Source organism: Falco peregrinus, chromosome 6, assembly GCF_023634155.1.
Source record: "Falco peregrinus isolate bFalPer1 chromosome 6, bFalPer1.pri, whole genome shotgun sequence".
NCBI lineage: Eukaryota > Metazoa > Chordata > Aves > Falconiformes > Falconidae > Falco > Falco peregrinus.
The window spans coordinates 14,552,501-14,569,544 of record NC_073726.1 but is presented as its reverse complement, the minus strand read 5'-3'; the positions used below and the strand labels follow the sequence as shown (position 1 = coordinate 14,569,544).

General features: G+C 37.4%; 1 protein-coding gene across 12 annotated transcripts in view; it reads left to right on the top strand.

Moving 5' to 3' along the window:
* FOXP2 (forkhead box P2) overlaps positions 1–17,044 on the top strand; it is a 445,011-nt gene that overhangs the window by 353,103 nt on the left and 74,864 nt on the right. Inside the window, exon 2 of one of the 12 annotated variants that reach the window (XM_055807414.1) lies at positions 1,908–1,978. The exons of the other annotated variants lie outside the window; for them this stretch is intronic. The gene's annotated coding sequence lies outside the window, so the exon portion shown is untranslated. The remainder of the gene's footprint in view (positions 1–1,907; positions 1,979–17,044) is intronic. 12 annotated transcript variants of the gene reach the window in all.

Here is a 17,044-nt window from a genome sequence, read left to right as displayed (position 1 = left end):
TGGAAAGAATAATTAATTCCATTTCAGACTGCAATTTTTTATTAGTATTTCTCATTAGGTGAAGGCAAGCAACTACTTCATAGGATATGGTGTTCTGGTGATGTGGCATCTATCCTATGGCATCCAGTCTAGGAAATACTCATTCTACGTGGGCTTACAAGCATACACGAAACTTCAGGCTCACCATCTAAGTACTGAAATGGGTTTGGTAAAGGTGAATTGTTTAGTCCTCTGTCACAAACACCTGAGTCATCACTTCTCCCATCCTTTTAAGGTGATCTCATAATCTGAACAACATTTGCTCTCTTTTTCTATTAAAAATCTAAAATGCAGCGCTCGTTTTTTTGTAGGAAAATTTCACTTATTTTTTCCAGCAATCATTTTTGTTAGACTCATGCTGTATTCTTTACTTATCTTTCAAGTGATGAGTTTGACTGCCTTGTTTCATAGAAGTATGATGTCTTCTAGACTGAGTTTTATAAAAATGTTTCTAATATGTAACAGTTTCGCTGAATTTCTCAGTTCTATTTGTCCGCACCATTTCTTTGAATACATCAAAATGATGCAGTATCCTGGTAGTTTCTTAGTTCTCATCTGTTATGTTCTCACCTGTTATAAACCACAATATACTTTCACAAAAAATGCAGTAAGCATCTGTAGCGTGTGATGGAAATTTCTTTTTTTTAAGTTTGTCCAGAAAGCACAGAGATTCCGTCCTTCGCTTTATGTCTTGGCAACTTGTCATTCTTTCACATATATTGAATATATATGATATATGTGCTTTTGTTGTTGGCTGCTTCAGGATTTGTGTAGTTCAGATTCATTGCATTTCTCGTGGTCTTGAAATTGCTTTCCTTCATTTCAGATATAGAAAAGCCTGTAAGACATGTGCTATTTGTTTTTGCGATTTGCTTTTATCTGTTTATACATGCACGTACACAAGTGTATGTTTACATAGATGGATATCATGTGCAATCCTAGGACAGGTAATAAACTGTGGGGTGGTTCATCACGCTTTTCTCAAATGAACTGTACTAGTCTTTTTCCTTCTGTCATTCCAAATCTTTGCTGTTAACACTAACGATGATTTCCCAAGGTATTATTTTTTGTTTTCTCCTTTTTTTCTCTTGCATGTCAGTTCTTTTCACAAACACACGGTGGCTTGTGGGCCAGAAGAGAGAATGTTTGAGCCAAAATTAGTGACAGATTCAGTATCTAGCCACTTACTGAAGCCAACAGCAGGGCCTTTATGTCACAGGTTAAGAGGAGATTCTAGCTGCCTAGTAAGTAGATCACACACTTGATTTAAGCACTGAGAATTTAGGATGCAATAGATTTTCAAACTACAGTATTCATATTCATACAAAATAATTCTAAAGTTATTTTGGTATTTTTAGGATGTAAAAGTTCTCATACTCCTTCAGAGGTACATAATTACATAATTAGCTTTATAGAAAGGAAAAAAATCTCTGTGATGCATTTTAATACATTTTTGAATATTTTTAAGCTAGCTTTTCTTTTATATAATTCACATTTCCTACAGACATGATGATGTGATGTTGTATAAAGGTTTTAATCTATTTTTGTTTGGGAGAATCTGCATAAATCACGTATAGTTTCACTGTTTGTGAATAATGTAGCAACTCCAAACTCATGCCAATGAAACCATCATACTATCATATCACGTACTGTATATAACATACATACACACTTATAATAAGGTAGAGGATAATACTGAAAATCTCTTCCCTCCAGGCTTGAAAAATGACCAAAAAGTGGAGGTCACTTTTCATGTCTTGGGGAAAATAGATCAAGATATTAAAACTCCAATCAATACCTATAACCTTAAAATGTATTTTAATGTGCTGCAGCTTCAGTTACCCTCAGCTGAAGCTTCTCTATTTTAGCTTACAGGGTCTTGTGACCTCAGCCCATAGCAGAGTTTCAACAGTAATAGCGACAGCCATCTTGGATAAATGTAAGTGAAATTTTTCCTCATTTCTATAGTTTCTGTCCCTCACATTCACTTTTGGAGTTTTGTTTTAGACTCAGGATGTAGACAGTATTCCTGACAACACTTCGGCTGTGAGCCAAGTAGCATGATTGACACAAAGGATTAGTAAAGCATCTAAGTGGGACTTCTTGCCTTTTAAATGTCACGATATCAGACTCATCCTGTGCTTTTGAAATGCCAGTGTGATGGCCGTGCAAACTTTCTTTTACCTGCAGCTAGCTCGATGGTAGTTTTCACTATCAACCGTGATTAATCGGCAAAGAGAGAAATAGTACAAAAAGACTTTGGCCATATAATCTTGTTTTAGCTAACGCTAAGGATGAAATCTAGGAGAATTCAGATAACGCTTTTCTAAGAAAAAGTTTGCCGCCTTCAATTGGCTTTACTATTTCGATTCTGCTTCAGGTCAGATTGTGGTAATCCGTTCCCAAATTTAGCTCTGCATTCACTATTTTATAAATCTGGGGCTGGGGCTGGAGCTGGAAAAGTGTACACTTCATATGCACTGCCTGGTAACAACTTCCCAAAGGGTGAGGTAAGGAATGAAGGGCATCTGTCCACCGTTGGTTTCTGAGGAATACCAAATACAGCAGATGCTAATAAAGTCAATGTTTTTTTCAACAACTGTCATGTTGTAATGGTGGCTACTCTGTGGTCATAATATAAATAGAAGAAAATAGAAATAGGGGTTTTAAGTCAGAAAATCCTGTCCTGTATGCTGAAAGCCTTAAGAAGCTGGCAGGTAGTAGTAAAGTACAAAAGATACCTGGACCTATGTCTTGTTCAGTATTTAGTCCTGAACTGACCTTTGTCTGAATTCACCATTTGTGAACAATGTGGCATCCTTGGCCTGTTAAATCACCATGCCAACCCTCATACTGTATTTGCTCATATACATAAATATGTATGTAACATACAGACATACCTAAAATGCCAAGTTTTTATTTCCATATACAGGCCATATTGCATTGTAGCCCGGTAGCTACAACAGCACCTTTTTAATAACCTCAGCTCGCTAAAGACATGGTTGGTGAAGTGCAGCCTGTTCTCTTCATGTGGTTTCATAGGATCTATCTGTGGTGGACTGTATGAAATGAAAGGCAGGACATATACAGTAGTTAAGGCTGGCAGAAGTGAAGCTGCCTCCATCCGTCTCACAAACGTGTCATTCAAAGATAGATAAGGGGCAGTCTTGGTGTTTTATCTGCAAACCTATAGTCAGCTTAAACAAACATTACAATTCAGATTTTCTTGCAACTGTATGGTTATATTAATATCTCCATAATGGATGTGAGACTAAATCATATACATCAGGATCTGGAAGCTGTGAGAGTAGAAAAATGTGTATTGAAACCAGTTTTGAATTATCTTGAATTTCTGTGTGTCTCAAACTTTGATATGGAATGTAGGTGGGAAGTAGGCATCGTTATCAGCTGCGCGCAGAAATCAAGTAGTAAAATAACCTGCGTGTCCAGAGTCTATTCTTTTTGACTAAAACTATATGAATGAAAAAAAGGTGTAGGAAATGTTAGCTTGGCTACTAGTTACTAAGCAATGTACTGAATCATGAAGAATAATTTCTCTGAGGAAACAGGTTTAGTTGAAAACCCATGGAGACCCTGAGGACCAATGTCCTCAAGGATAAAGTAATTTTATAATAATTACCATAAATATTCATTTAATTTCAAAAGAAGAGAAGGTGTGAAGAAGAGAAGACTGAGTTAATGAAAGACCGTTGAAACCACTGTCAATAGGAAGTATGCTTAGATTTGGAATGTGTGGGAGATCAATTTGTGAGGGATTTCATGAAATCAGTGCTATAATGATAGCAGTTTCAAACCCAGCTGTATCTATATGCTTCTCAAATACCAGTTATTTTGTTGGAGCCATGTGTGCCCACTTAAATGCATTGCCACTACAAGCTCAGTCCTGTATTGGTTATCTTTTTGACACTGTAGCTTATGTGACAACTCTGTCCCATTAAGTGTTGTGATCCATACATACAAGAATGATCCCTTGCTTTGATAACTGTCTCAGTCTTATAACAACATCAAGATTGTTGAATTAATAGAATGATAATGAGATTCCATACATCTTGTTAAAACAATATTCCCTTGATAGTGGATAGTTAAAGTGTATTTCCTGTTTTTATTATTTATGTAGCTCTTCCAGTTATCTTTGAGCAGGGGAGACAGACAATAATTAAAAGGATGTGTTTATATATATAAAACTTTGGATTTTCTACTTGAGTATTAGCATGTTTAACCTTTGGTGTGTATATAAATAACATGTAAAATGTGCATATATAATTACGTATATATGCCTAAGTGCAATGCTGGGGCTTATATATATATAATTATTAACATTCCAGTATGTTACACAAGGACTGAAATACAGTAGAAAGAAACTCGTGAAAATATGTTCTAGAAAGTGTAGTAGAGCATGCTCAGAGGTTGCACAATGTGAGAAACTTGGTATAAAATGGTTTAAGATATTCAAAAGCCAGATGCTCACGGATCCTGCTAATCCATTTGGCCAAATAGATGTAACATTACATACTTTATATGTGATACAAACTTCTAGGAATTTCAGGGGGGCATTATGTCACACTATCATGTTTCCAAAAATCTAGCTTAGTGCAAGAGGCATTTGTACTCCCTAGTAAGAAGTATAAACTATGAGGATTTTGTACAGATACTGAGGTAAGGAAGGTACGGGTGGTGTTGCAATCATAAATACCTAGTTATATTATTCTTGTGGTTCTTCTATATTGTCTTTACATCCTCGATGTATAAAAGGCAGAGGAATATTAGACACTAAAGAACTAAAGTCCATCCCCAAAGTTTATATTACTGCGAATGTAAATTTTATTCAGGCTGAAATCTTCCTTTTAATGTTCCATGCGCAGTGAAGTCTAGATGGCTGGAGTGAGTTGGGGTTCTGGAGATGTTTTTTTCAAAGCTCTGTACACCCAGAGCTCCCACCAGGGTCATTTCCAAAACACACGCATCATGCCATCACCTACAAAGTAATCATTCATTTCTCAGTACCTTTACATCTTAAATTGGAGATGTACTTTGGTTTCATTCAAAACTCATTCATTTAAGAAATGGCTTCAGGATGTCTTACATTTATCAAAACTTCGCAGAAGTGTGGCTTCAGCCACCTAAATGAGTTTGTCGTTCAGAAACTCCCAATAATGACTGGGTCATCACTGCTGACTAGAAACAGATAGAAAGACAGATAGATGCATATATACACCCTCTTAGGCCTAAATCTTTGCTCCTTCCCCAAGAAAAAAGTCAGCTTACACCTCTTCAGCAACCCTATAAACAGGAAGATACCAACAGCGTGTCCTCTTCTCTATTGCCTGAGTGTCCTACCTGTGTGCTCCTTCCATGTGTAAATCCTGCTCTAATTTCCTCATGTTTGTTACCACTGTTAGATATTTGTATAGCGTTCATAAAGTTTTAGAGAAAATAAAGATACTCACCACTAACAACTTAGTAATAATCCTTAACAGCTCTTTTTAAATGTCAACCATTCTGATCTCTCCTTTTCTTCTCTTTAAATCTTTTTTTTCTAGCCCTTGTTTTGATTTGTAACTGAGTCTGAATGCCCATAATTTAGAAAACTTTTCAAATGAAATAAGCTCAGCTTTCTGTAACAGTTTGGTAGAATGATATTTTTGGCCTCTTTAGGGTTTGCCGCAGTTGGGAATAGGAACTATCCCTCTAGAAAATACATAAAATGAAGCGAAAAATGTGAAGTATTTCAGCAGTTGCAATACAATTGATCCAGCATTGAATATTTCATTAGCGCTTCATTAAGTATTCCATTTAAAACATTTTTAATTATGGCTTTTCAGTACTAAAATGCTCTGAAATTTGTTACATGAATTTTGTATCAAAAGAAGATTTTGAGGAAGCTGAAACATTCCTACATTTTCAAAACAACATCCTTAATATTAGTTTGTCAAAGTCAGATTCACCTCAAAGCAAAACTTTTGTTTTGAAATTTCCTTCGCTGACATTTTTATAAATACGTACTGAAAATTTTTTATTTTATAGGAAAAAAAATCTGGATTGCTGCTAAGCACTATTACTTACCCTTCAGAACTGCTTGTGAATCAAAAAAGTTCCTTTTCACACTGTTGATTATTGCTCAGTTTATGTTTTTCAGAAATGAATTGTTTTTCTGCATATGTGGGCAAGAGGGAAACATTGCTGTAGCATCTGCAAACTTTAACTATATTTTTAGTCTTAGTTTATGAAACTGTAGTTTTGAACTTGCTTGCCCTTCCCGGTGGAAAAAAAAATATCAGTTTCTAGTTTTAATTTAAAGGGAAGTCTCAGTGTCTTCTTACAGATCTTGAAGAGCTGTGGAAGCTCTGGTAAAACATAGAGGGTGGTCCGTGATCTTTTTCTTAGCAGTATCGCAAATACTGTGTATACGTGAACTGTAATGCTGTCGTTTGTCAAAAGGATAATATTCTAGGTCATACAGTATTTAAATTAATACTTCCAGACTTTGGTAAGCCTGGGTCTCGCAATGACCTCCATTCCCTAGGTCAGTTCTAGGGGCAGCTGTTGTTACTGTCTAAACATGGGGGCAAAGCTGATGCTGAGTTCAGATCAATACTGATTTCGGAGTTGTGTCAGGTATTTAGGTAAAAACGTGCATTTTCTTATGTTTATAAGGTATAGTTAAGCATAAAAATAGCTGATGAAGCTGTAATTAATATAGCATGTGGTAGTGAAAAGCGTATGTTTTTACTGTTCCATTACAAAATACTAATTTTGTCAGTAAATGGCATTTTTTCATCATTAATTATATCTTTGCAAAACATTAACAGATTTTTATACTTTTAAGTACATGTCTACAAATAATAATTGGCTTTAATTGATGCAAAGGAGGCTTGCGTTAACTGTCCAATAACTTTTGGAAAATAAGCAAAGTAAAAATGTGTTGGAATAAGCTGCTGGGGTTGGTCATGTGGAATTTCCCTTGCTTAAAATTTGTGAAAACATTTTGGACAAATGTCTGTCAGCAGCAAAACAGTTTATTCTGCCTTGTAAGAGAGCGATGGGGTAGCTCACTTGCCAAGGTGTCTTCTTTTTGTTCTACAATTTGCGTAATGATTTTTAAACAAGAAATACTTTTATTGTAGCTTATTTCTTTTAATTAAATGAGTTCGAATTAGTTGCTAATCAGTGGTTACAGCAATTATGCCTATGTGTATATTTACTGAACATTGCTTTTTTTTATGAGTAATCCAAATACTATGACAAAGGAGCTACATCTATTACTCTTAGAATAGGTATCTGAATTCTATTAAGATAATCTCTGGTTATTTTCCAAAACTAAATAAAAGTGAGAGGCAAATAGAAGTTTGTACAGAAAATAAATTTTTAACAGAAGTCTGTGGCTCAAATCTTGCAGAATGTTCTGTGCTTATTTCAGATTTACACTGTGATGTCAGTAATACTGAATTCTCATAGAATCAAAGCTTTGTGACTAATCGATTTTGTTTCTAGAGAGCCAAATAAAAACAAATATGTATTTTTAATTTGCAGTGGAACAGTTCTCGGAGAGCTTCGGGAAGTACTGCTTTGTTAAATGCTAGGCACGTTTATGAAAAGACATTTTGAACAGCAGATTTTAAAAAATAAGGACTTGAAAGCTTGTAACTTTCAAAACGAATGGAGAACGGGGTTCCAGCCCATTCTGCATCTTAGGGCCCTGGTTGCTCTGTGCGGTACAGGGAGTAAGGGGGTCAAATTCCTCCCGTCAGCCTGGGAGAGAGAGAAGAGCCAGCTGTCTGGCTTCTCCGAGGGAGCCATCGGCACTCGCTAGCCCCATGCACAGGGTGCCAGTGGTGATCCGAAGTGGAATAGTTGGAAGAAAGGACAGAGTTTCTGGAATCTGATGGTTAACCAGCACTCCTGAAAAGTGACATTCCTGAATGCAGGTACTCGCTGTAGTTTCAGCCCCTTTACAAGTTCTCCTCATTTGCTGGGGGAAGGGGACATGGGACATGACCCTCGCCATCACAGCCTTTAAGTGAAATGTGTTAAAACCCACTTTTGTGTCCTTTTGAAGGAGTCAACATTTTCGGTTTAAGAAGTGTCAAAGTATTTTCTTTTTTCCTGCTTGTCAGAACTGCTTTTTAAGCAATATGCATTTTGTGTCGTTTGCATTAATTTAAACTGAGGATGTTGTTTTATATGGTACTTGACTTGAAGTGGGCTGCTTCTGTTTCTGACTGAAAGGAGTTTTGAGTCCCAAACCTTTTTTGTCTCTTGGTAGGCCTCTTAAAGTTCTTCATTCCCCTACAAATGTTGTATCATAAGAACTTAAAAAATATATAAATTCTGTTTGGTAGCCCTGAGAATGCAATATGTGGTTTTTTCTCACAAGCAGCCTCCAATATCTAGTAAGTCACAGTTCTGATCATCTTTTGAGAAAATAAATGATACTTTTATTTTGTAAATGTGTAGTGACTTCCTTAACAAAAATACATTATTCAAGAAATATCAACAATATTTTTAAGTTAATGAAGATATATGCAAACAGCGTAATAATCAAACTATTATCTGCATACAAAACTGAAGAAAATACGTTTCTAGGTGCTGCACCATTTTTGTGACTTCTCTTGAGAATGAGTTAGTTAAAATGAAGGTGATCTGCCAGCTTTATTTAAAGATCCATGCTTAAAAATGACTAATTTTATAGCATGTATTTTCTGTTTATGTGCCTGTCAGTTTTAAACAGCCTTTTATATGCAAATGCATGATGACAGTTCTATATTCTGTGTAATTTCTTCACTAGAGTTTTTCATGCTATTGGAATAATCCCTTAACAGATATTTATAGAGTTTTTACTGTTATTTTGTCAAATCAGACATTGTTATTAAAATGATAAAAGAAAGTAATTTTAATACTTTTTACATTGGAAGTTCTAAACTTTTTTTTAAATTATGTATGTTTCCTAGCTCTATTTAAATAAACCTTTTGCAGAAATTGGGTCTTTTTAGTTCCATTTTTTGTGATAAGAAAAATCTCTTCTTGGAACTTTTTCTAAACAAGTGTATCACTACAGATCCATCCTTATCGCTCCTTCAGTCATTTCATTGTATGTACCTATACCAAGTTGTGTGTTCCGGTAAGTTAATTCGTGACTATCATATGCTCTACCAATACTAAATTTGGCTCCCCTTGGAGATGTTTTGCCATAATTATAAACAAAGTCAGGTCTTTTGTCTGTAATATTAGTAGTTTGGAAAAGTTGTTGCCTTACCATGCACGATGCGCTCACACAGTGATAGGTTGTGAAGATTTCAGCTATATTGTCTATTATGGTAGATGCCTAAGCAGTGGCTGAAGAGAGCACTCTGTGATTTCTAAACTGGAATTTACTTCATCTCTAGGTGACACTTCATATTTTGATACTAAATCTAGGCATTGCTTTAGACTAAAAATGGAGCCTGAGAAAACAGAATACAGTATTTCCATAGACTTGAACAAAAAAAGTCATTGGCAGGTGACATAGAAAGACAGTGAAAAGACAGAGACACTCACCTGTGTCTAATGAAGGAGGTGACATTTCGGTAAATGGAAGGTATTTAAATATGTGCTGTGGATTGGCAGTCTCCCAAGGCTGCTGATGGAAGTGTGTTTGGGGAAAAGAGCAGTGCATTGAAGAAACCGTTGCTTTGAGCTGTACCACGAGAACAGGAGCAGACACTGGGAGTCACCAGGCTAGCAGAAACTTTCAAAGGGTAACAGATGCTGAAGCCATGGATGACTTTCAGGTCTCTTCTTGACAGATATGAAACTATATTTATGCCGACTTATTTGCAAGATTTCTCTATTATTTTCAGGGTGCCTCTGTGTTAATGGAATTACCGGTGTGAATCTTCAGTTGTCTGAGAGCAATACATGGTACACAGGACAGTTTTTCTTCCACTGCCACCCAGGGACCCTGTGGCCTTTCAAATAAACTACCAAAAAGTCCAGATTCCTCTTGCCTAAGCTAAGGCATTTAACTCTAGGTTAAATGTTAGAAGCAGAGTCAATCTAACGTGTGTCTGTAGTAAAAAAGAGATACAGACATAGACAGTTCTGGTTTTACATGGACTAGATTAGTTCATGGAGTTGCCCATTGTCTCCTGTTGCCTACAGGAAGTGCCCAGGGCAAACAGACATATCAGTAAGATGCTTAAAATGATGTGGTACAAACCTGACCTAAGAGTCACTGAGGTTCATGATACAACACAGTAAAATTATTTTAGATAATATTCTAATGAGGCCTTGTAAGGCTCAGGTACTTAATAGATTGCTTCATAATGTGATACTTCTGTATATTCATCTAAGGTGGGAGTTAGTATGGGACAAAGAAAGGGAACTTTTGCTGTTACAAACTCCTGTGTTATAATTTATGTTTCCCATTGGATCTCATTTTGTTTCTTCAGTTCTTCTAATCTCCATAAGCATTTTCCTCTATTAGATAACACTTAAGGCATTTCCTCATTAAAGTTAACCAAAAGATAGTTACTGTTCTGTTGCTCACTTTCTACAGTATTTGAAAATTTGAAATCCTCTTGTTCATATGACACATCACAAGAACATGAAGTGCTACAGTGGTTTCTAGTTGACTAGAACATTAAAACAAAGCTAAAGTTAGGTGCACGTGCAGTTGTAAATGCCTGTGTAAAGCAGGAGTTCTTGCAAGAAAGTGAGTAGCAACCTAATACTTGGTGTGTATACAGACATTAGATCTGAGGTTCTTGCAAATTTTGATCATTTTCAGCCTGAGGATTTAATACTGGAGTAGCTTCAGGATACTTTTATGCCTTCCTGACCATGCTTAGAGGAGTCCGCATGAGGCCTTGCAACGAAACTTTGAGTGTACTCCCTCCCTTAGTGGGAGTCAGTATTTTAAAACATATGTTGCAGGGTTGAGCAAATAGTTAGGATATTGTGGCTTTAACGTTATTAAATGTATTGGTAGAATCTGGACTGTTCTGTGGCTGCTGTTTATCAAATAAAAACTAAGCGTTATCTTAATTTTCCATTTGGCTGTCCTTGTAGGTCGTGTTCGTATGGGGATATACTTCCCATATTTTCTTCAAACCTTTTGAGAGCATTTTTGTAAAATACATCCATGTAATTCAAACCAAACAACAAAAACAACAACCTACATCATATGTTGTGCATTGGCTCATTTATTTTCCTTTCGAAAAATCCTGCACATGCTTTTTCACTGGGACTGTTTCTTACAAAAGAAGTGTGAAGCTCATGTATTAATTCACTAAAGATCCATTAATTGATTTGCCACATGTCTGATAAACACCCTTTCCTTTACACAACCCAAAGACACATAAACAACGAAAGTACTAACAAATTGCTCTAAACTCCACAGCACTGTTTTTAAAAATTTTACTAATGAAAGGGTATTTTGAAATTGCTATAGAAAGTTCAGATTTACATGAAAAGGTACATAGAAGTTGCCTGACCTGGCCTGACAAGTGTTTTATTGGCCTAGTTCTGGCCTCCCTTGACAGTGTTGGTCACTGTTTTCTTGCACTGTTTTAATCTGTCTCCAAAGCTGGTTGGGGAATACTCATGGGAATGGTCAGAAATGAGTCGGTGACTGCATCTTCTGCTTATTCTCTTTACAGCCAGCTTTCCCCCATTCACTATCTCACAGTACACAAGACTGATTTTCTTGTAGTGAAGAACTAGAAAGCAAGCTTCCTTCATCTGCTCCTCAGGCTCCAAGAAGTAGGTGGTTGGGCTGCAGACCTGCATTTCGTGATAGGTGGTGTGGCCCCCTTTTATCACAAACTGATCAAAAGAGCCTGGAAGTAGACAGATAAGAGATTTGATTCAACCACCAGACGGGAACATAGGTGAATTGAACTAAACTCAATACACCTCTTTGAAAGCCTGAGAAGTGTCCATGTCAGATGCTCTGTAGGCAAAAGAATAGTCTTTATTGCTTAAATTTGACTGGAATCCATCCATTTTATCCAAAGGTAGGAGCAACTAACACCAGTTCATACCTATGCATTCCTGACAAGTTTACATAAAGCTATAGAATACTTGTCAGCGTTGGCAGGGTAAAGAGGGAACTTGCCTGTTAAAGGCTACTTTGGTGAAGATAAAAGAAATGCTTCTTTTATCTCTGTCTCAATAACATCCATAGGATATACTACAGATATGCTTGGATACTCTATTTTCAATCTTCTGCAACTGCAGCGTGTGCCTTTGCTATGGCTGCCAAGATTCAAAGGAGGGGAGAACAGAAATCTTGGATATGTTGTGTGGGTCCTGGGTGAGATGCAAGTGATACCCAAATCGGTGTGATCTGGGTCTCTCACCTTTCTATCTGAAACTGTCCTTAACTTGGATTCTTCCATCATGTGTGCAAGGGTTACAAGGAAGAGTTACTCTCTAACCCCCGTGCTGCCCACCGTTTCGGCCTACCGTATGTTTATGTGAGCTGGAGATAAAAATTGCAGTCTTCCCTTTGGTCCCATACAAAGTTATCTTTATTTTGCTATAGGTAACAGTGTTTTTGCTTGAAGAATGATTTAATAAAAATTTTCTCAATATCAAATTGATCCCATGATGAAGCACAGAAGAAATATATCTATATCTATCTATCTATGTATACATCCTATACACAGTATACACGCTATACACACACAAATGACATTCAAATTTAGGCCAGTTTTTACATGGGCATAAACAGCAGCTGGAGAAAGCCCTGACTCCTCCAATTGTCAATGAAGCAGGTTTTGTAAGCATCATACAGGTAAAAATTGCACTGTGTCTTTTCTGTAACTTTAAGCCCAGGGAAATGGTAAAGTCTCTGCACTTCTCCAGGGAAAGCTTCATGCTGCACTGTGCAGCCTTATAATATATATAACACTTATAAAAGGGCAGCTGCAACAATAACGTTGAGCCTAACTATTTATGTCAATTTCCTCTGGGATTGTACTGTTGACTTCAGTGGCCTTTTAGTACTGTGTTTACATGGATGTAAACAAGAGAAGAATTTGCCCAGAATGTATCACGCTATACACATGTGATCAGGTTGTCAATATTGAACTCCTATAGATGCAACAAAGTAGAGGTCAGAAAGGTTACTGCACCTGTCCTTGTTCCGAGGAGTGCAGGGGACTAAGACACGAGAGCGCCACAGTGCACAAAACCCCATCAGCCTACACAGGTTTGAAAGTCTGGTGCTTATACATATGTGCTTATATGGGACTCTGGCTGGGGGGTTGTCTGCCTTTGAAAATCATACTGTGTAGATGCTGATCATGCATGTTCAAATAATCAGTCTCCGTAATTACAAAACAGATCCTGATTCACAAAATCCTAGAACAGTTTGAGTTGGGAGGAACCTTTAAGATCATCTAGTTCAAACCCCCCTGCCATGGGTAGGGGCACCTCCCACTAGACCAGGTTGATCAAAGCCCCATCCAGCCTGGCCTGGAACACTCCTGGGGATGGGGCATCCACAGCTTCTCTGGGCAACCTGTTGCAGTGTCTTGTCACCCTCATAGTGAAAAATTTCGTTCTAATAGCCAATTCCTTATCTGCCAAGTGGTCCACTCATCAAATCCACATCTCTCCAGTTTTGAGACAAGGATGCTGTGCAGGGCAGTGTCAAAAGCTTTGCACAAGTCTAGGTAGATAACATCAGTCACTCTTCTCTAATCCATCAGTGCTGTAACGCCTTCATAGAAGGCCACCAAATTTGTCAGGCATGACTTGCCCTTAGTGGAGCCATGTTGGCTCTCACAATTAGCTCCATTATCTTGCTGGGCACTGAGGTGACACTGACTGGCCTGTAGTTTCCCTGTTCTTCTTTATTCCCCCTTTTAAACGTGGGGGTTATATTTTCCCTTTTCCAGCCTGTGGGAACTTCACCAGACTGCTGTGACATCTGAAATAGGATGGATAGTGGCTTAGCCACTTCATCCGCCAGTTGGGTGCCAGTTGGACCTGTGGATGCATCTCATCAGGTCCCATGGATTTGTGCATCTTCAGGTCCCTTAGATGTTCTGGAACCTGATCTTCTCCTGCAGTGGGTAGTTCTTCATTCTCCCAGTCCCTGCCTTTGCGTTCTGTGACTTGGACGGTGTGGCTGGAGCACTTGCCACTGAAGACAGAGGTGAAAAAGTCATTTTCCCATTTTTGGCACCAGGTGAAATGCTTCATTTTGGTCACCTGAGAGTCCCTGGCTAGGTGGTGAAAAGGGAGGAACACATTCCAAGTCAAGGTTTCAAATAGCCAAGATTTAGTTGGGCTGAAGTATTTTCTGATTGTATCTATTTGCGTTTACTATTTAAAGACTTTTCTTTGGGAAAGTGGAGTTTCCTCCATTTTGTATCTACAAGAATTGTTTCACACTCTTCTGCTTTCAGCTGGAAAAGGCAACAGAAGAGTGCCTATGCTGAGCAAGGAAAGATATTTCTCTTGGCTAGTCTTTACTTCCCCTAAAACCAGCAACTCTTAAAGGGGGTCAGACCAATTATCCACTTCATGAAGACTTAGGAATACAGATGAGAGCCTTCAGCCCGTCACACATTTTACAGGGTAATGAAAATGCAAATGCAGAAAATTTTAAGGTGGTATAATTGAGTATCTTGGGATGGGGTTTGATTTGAGGATGTGGGGAAGGAGTATTTCAGCTGGTTTGGATACATTGTGTCGGAAATTTAGAGTATCAAATTAAATTGCTTTAAAATACAGTGTGCTATTGTTGGTTCGGGGGTTTTTATAAACTAATGGAAACTGAAGTCAGCCAAGGTCAGCAGTTCTGCTGAAATTTTCTAAGGCTGTCTTGCGTGTATTGAGAACTGAAACACAGCAACAGTAAAATAATCCTATCATTTAACACAGTATACTGATTTTCTCAGAGTTATGTAAGATTAATAAAACATTTTAATTGATACCTATTTATGTGTATATATGAAGAATTGTCTGTAGGTAATACAATTCTGGTTTGAAAGCATACAAGGTATCTTGTTTACTTTGACTTTTAATAATCGTTTTGGTGGCTCCGAATGGCTACATGTGGATAGGTCTCTACTTCTTCACTTCTGTGGGGTTCAGTAGCACGGCAATATTTTGCTCTGCAGCAGAAAGGATATAAAGGATTCTCTTCACCGAATGCTGTGACATGCCTACGTTGGGAGGTTCCTCATGTGATTCATGGAGAGGAAGCTCTCACACAGAACAGTTAAAAACTCAGAACAGGGCTCAGTTTATTCTGTCTGAATTGCCATCTAAAGGCGTTTCTGTCTTAACTGTATAAATAGTATATAGACACTTCTTCTAATTTAAATTGTTGCAGTCGCAAGCGATGATTTGCCTGGCTGCAGGCAGTCTGCGTACTTGCCAGCATTGTCTTGTAAGAGGGTAACGGTGCGGATGGATCTGGTTTTCTGTTAGGCAAATAGTACAATACTTAGTCTTTAAGCCATACAGTCCTTGAGCTTTCTGTAGGTTTTGGAGTTCATTACAATAATAATATTTTACAAGGACTGTAGCACGTAAGAAGCTGGACTAAAACTTGGACTATTACTGGCCATCAAATAATTTCAGCAAGCAGTAATTCCTGGGTGTCATTGACCTGTCATTGACCGTTGCAAATCCATAAAGCTTTAGAAAATGTTTGTTCTCGAAACAGTTTTAAATTGGGAAATATTTTTAAATTTCTTGTTTTAATTCTTGTTCCTGTAGTATTTGAAATGCATGCATCAATGAAGAGCCCAAGTATGAACTGCTGTGTACATGAATAGATATAAACCTTTATATACCTTTGTATGGGCAGGGTTGTCAGAGGAGAAAAGGGCAGAATCTTGAACCTAACTAGCATGTTTTGACATAGGAAATACAACATAGTGGGGTGTTAGTAGTCTGAATCTTTTGCTTATCTGCTTCACAGGTTTCTGCATTTCAAGCATTTGTGTATCTGTTAATTACTGGTCTCCCATGGAAAAGGTGGGATTCCTTGGGCGAGTTGAGTTCTTTCCAGGGAATCTCACTGCCTGCAAGACTTGAAAGTGCAATTTGCCTTAAAGCAGTAGGTAACACACAGAATTCAAAATCCATTACTCTGCACCAATGAGGTTTATCCTGAAGAACCTTTATGTACACTGACCATGGCTTGAAAAATGATATCACAAAATCAGAATGTTTTTTTCATTCAGTTATAGTATTATATTCAGTGTAGCAGGAAATGGTTTTGCATGACAGTACACATGTAAATGTCAATGCATATGTCATTTACAGTGTATCTGGGTGCTCTGTGAGATTCACAATGATCATGTTGGAGAAAACTGTCTCTGTTACACTAAATAAAATGTGCTTAGTAAAAATTGCTAGCAATTTTTTTCTAGACATATAATGACATGGTAAGAATACAAAACAAAACCATCAGAAACAAACCATTTCTCAAGCAGTAATATCTACAGAACAAGTGATCTAAATTGCTGGAACAGGGAGAGTTCATCACTGCACTGCAAAAGAACTTGAAATATAACCTAAAGGCAAGTGAAATACTGATTCCAAGCTTTGAAATAACAGCAACAAATTTACCTACAGACAGAAGATGCATGAAAGCAATAAACGAATTATACAAGTCTTACACACGCAATCTGATTATTCTGACCAAAGTGTTAATTGGATCCTAACTGCCAGATCTGATATCTGTAGTCTTGTAGTGGGAACCTTTCAAAGTGATGAACTGTAATTCACTGAGCTGCTTGAAGCACTTGTAATTTACTGCATGTCATGCTATGAAGAGCCTGACCTAATGGACTTTACATTACCTGTAACGCTGGAAACCTTTCAATGAAACTAGTTGGTAAAAAGTAATAGTGAAAGTCTATTCAGAAAGAGGGAGCAAAACTACATTTTAAACACTGTTTTATATCCATATAAAAAGTTGGTCATTAAACAAAAGATGAGAAACTCAAGTCAAATATTTAAACTGGAATATTTCTCA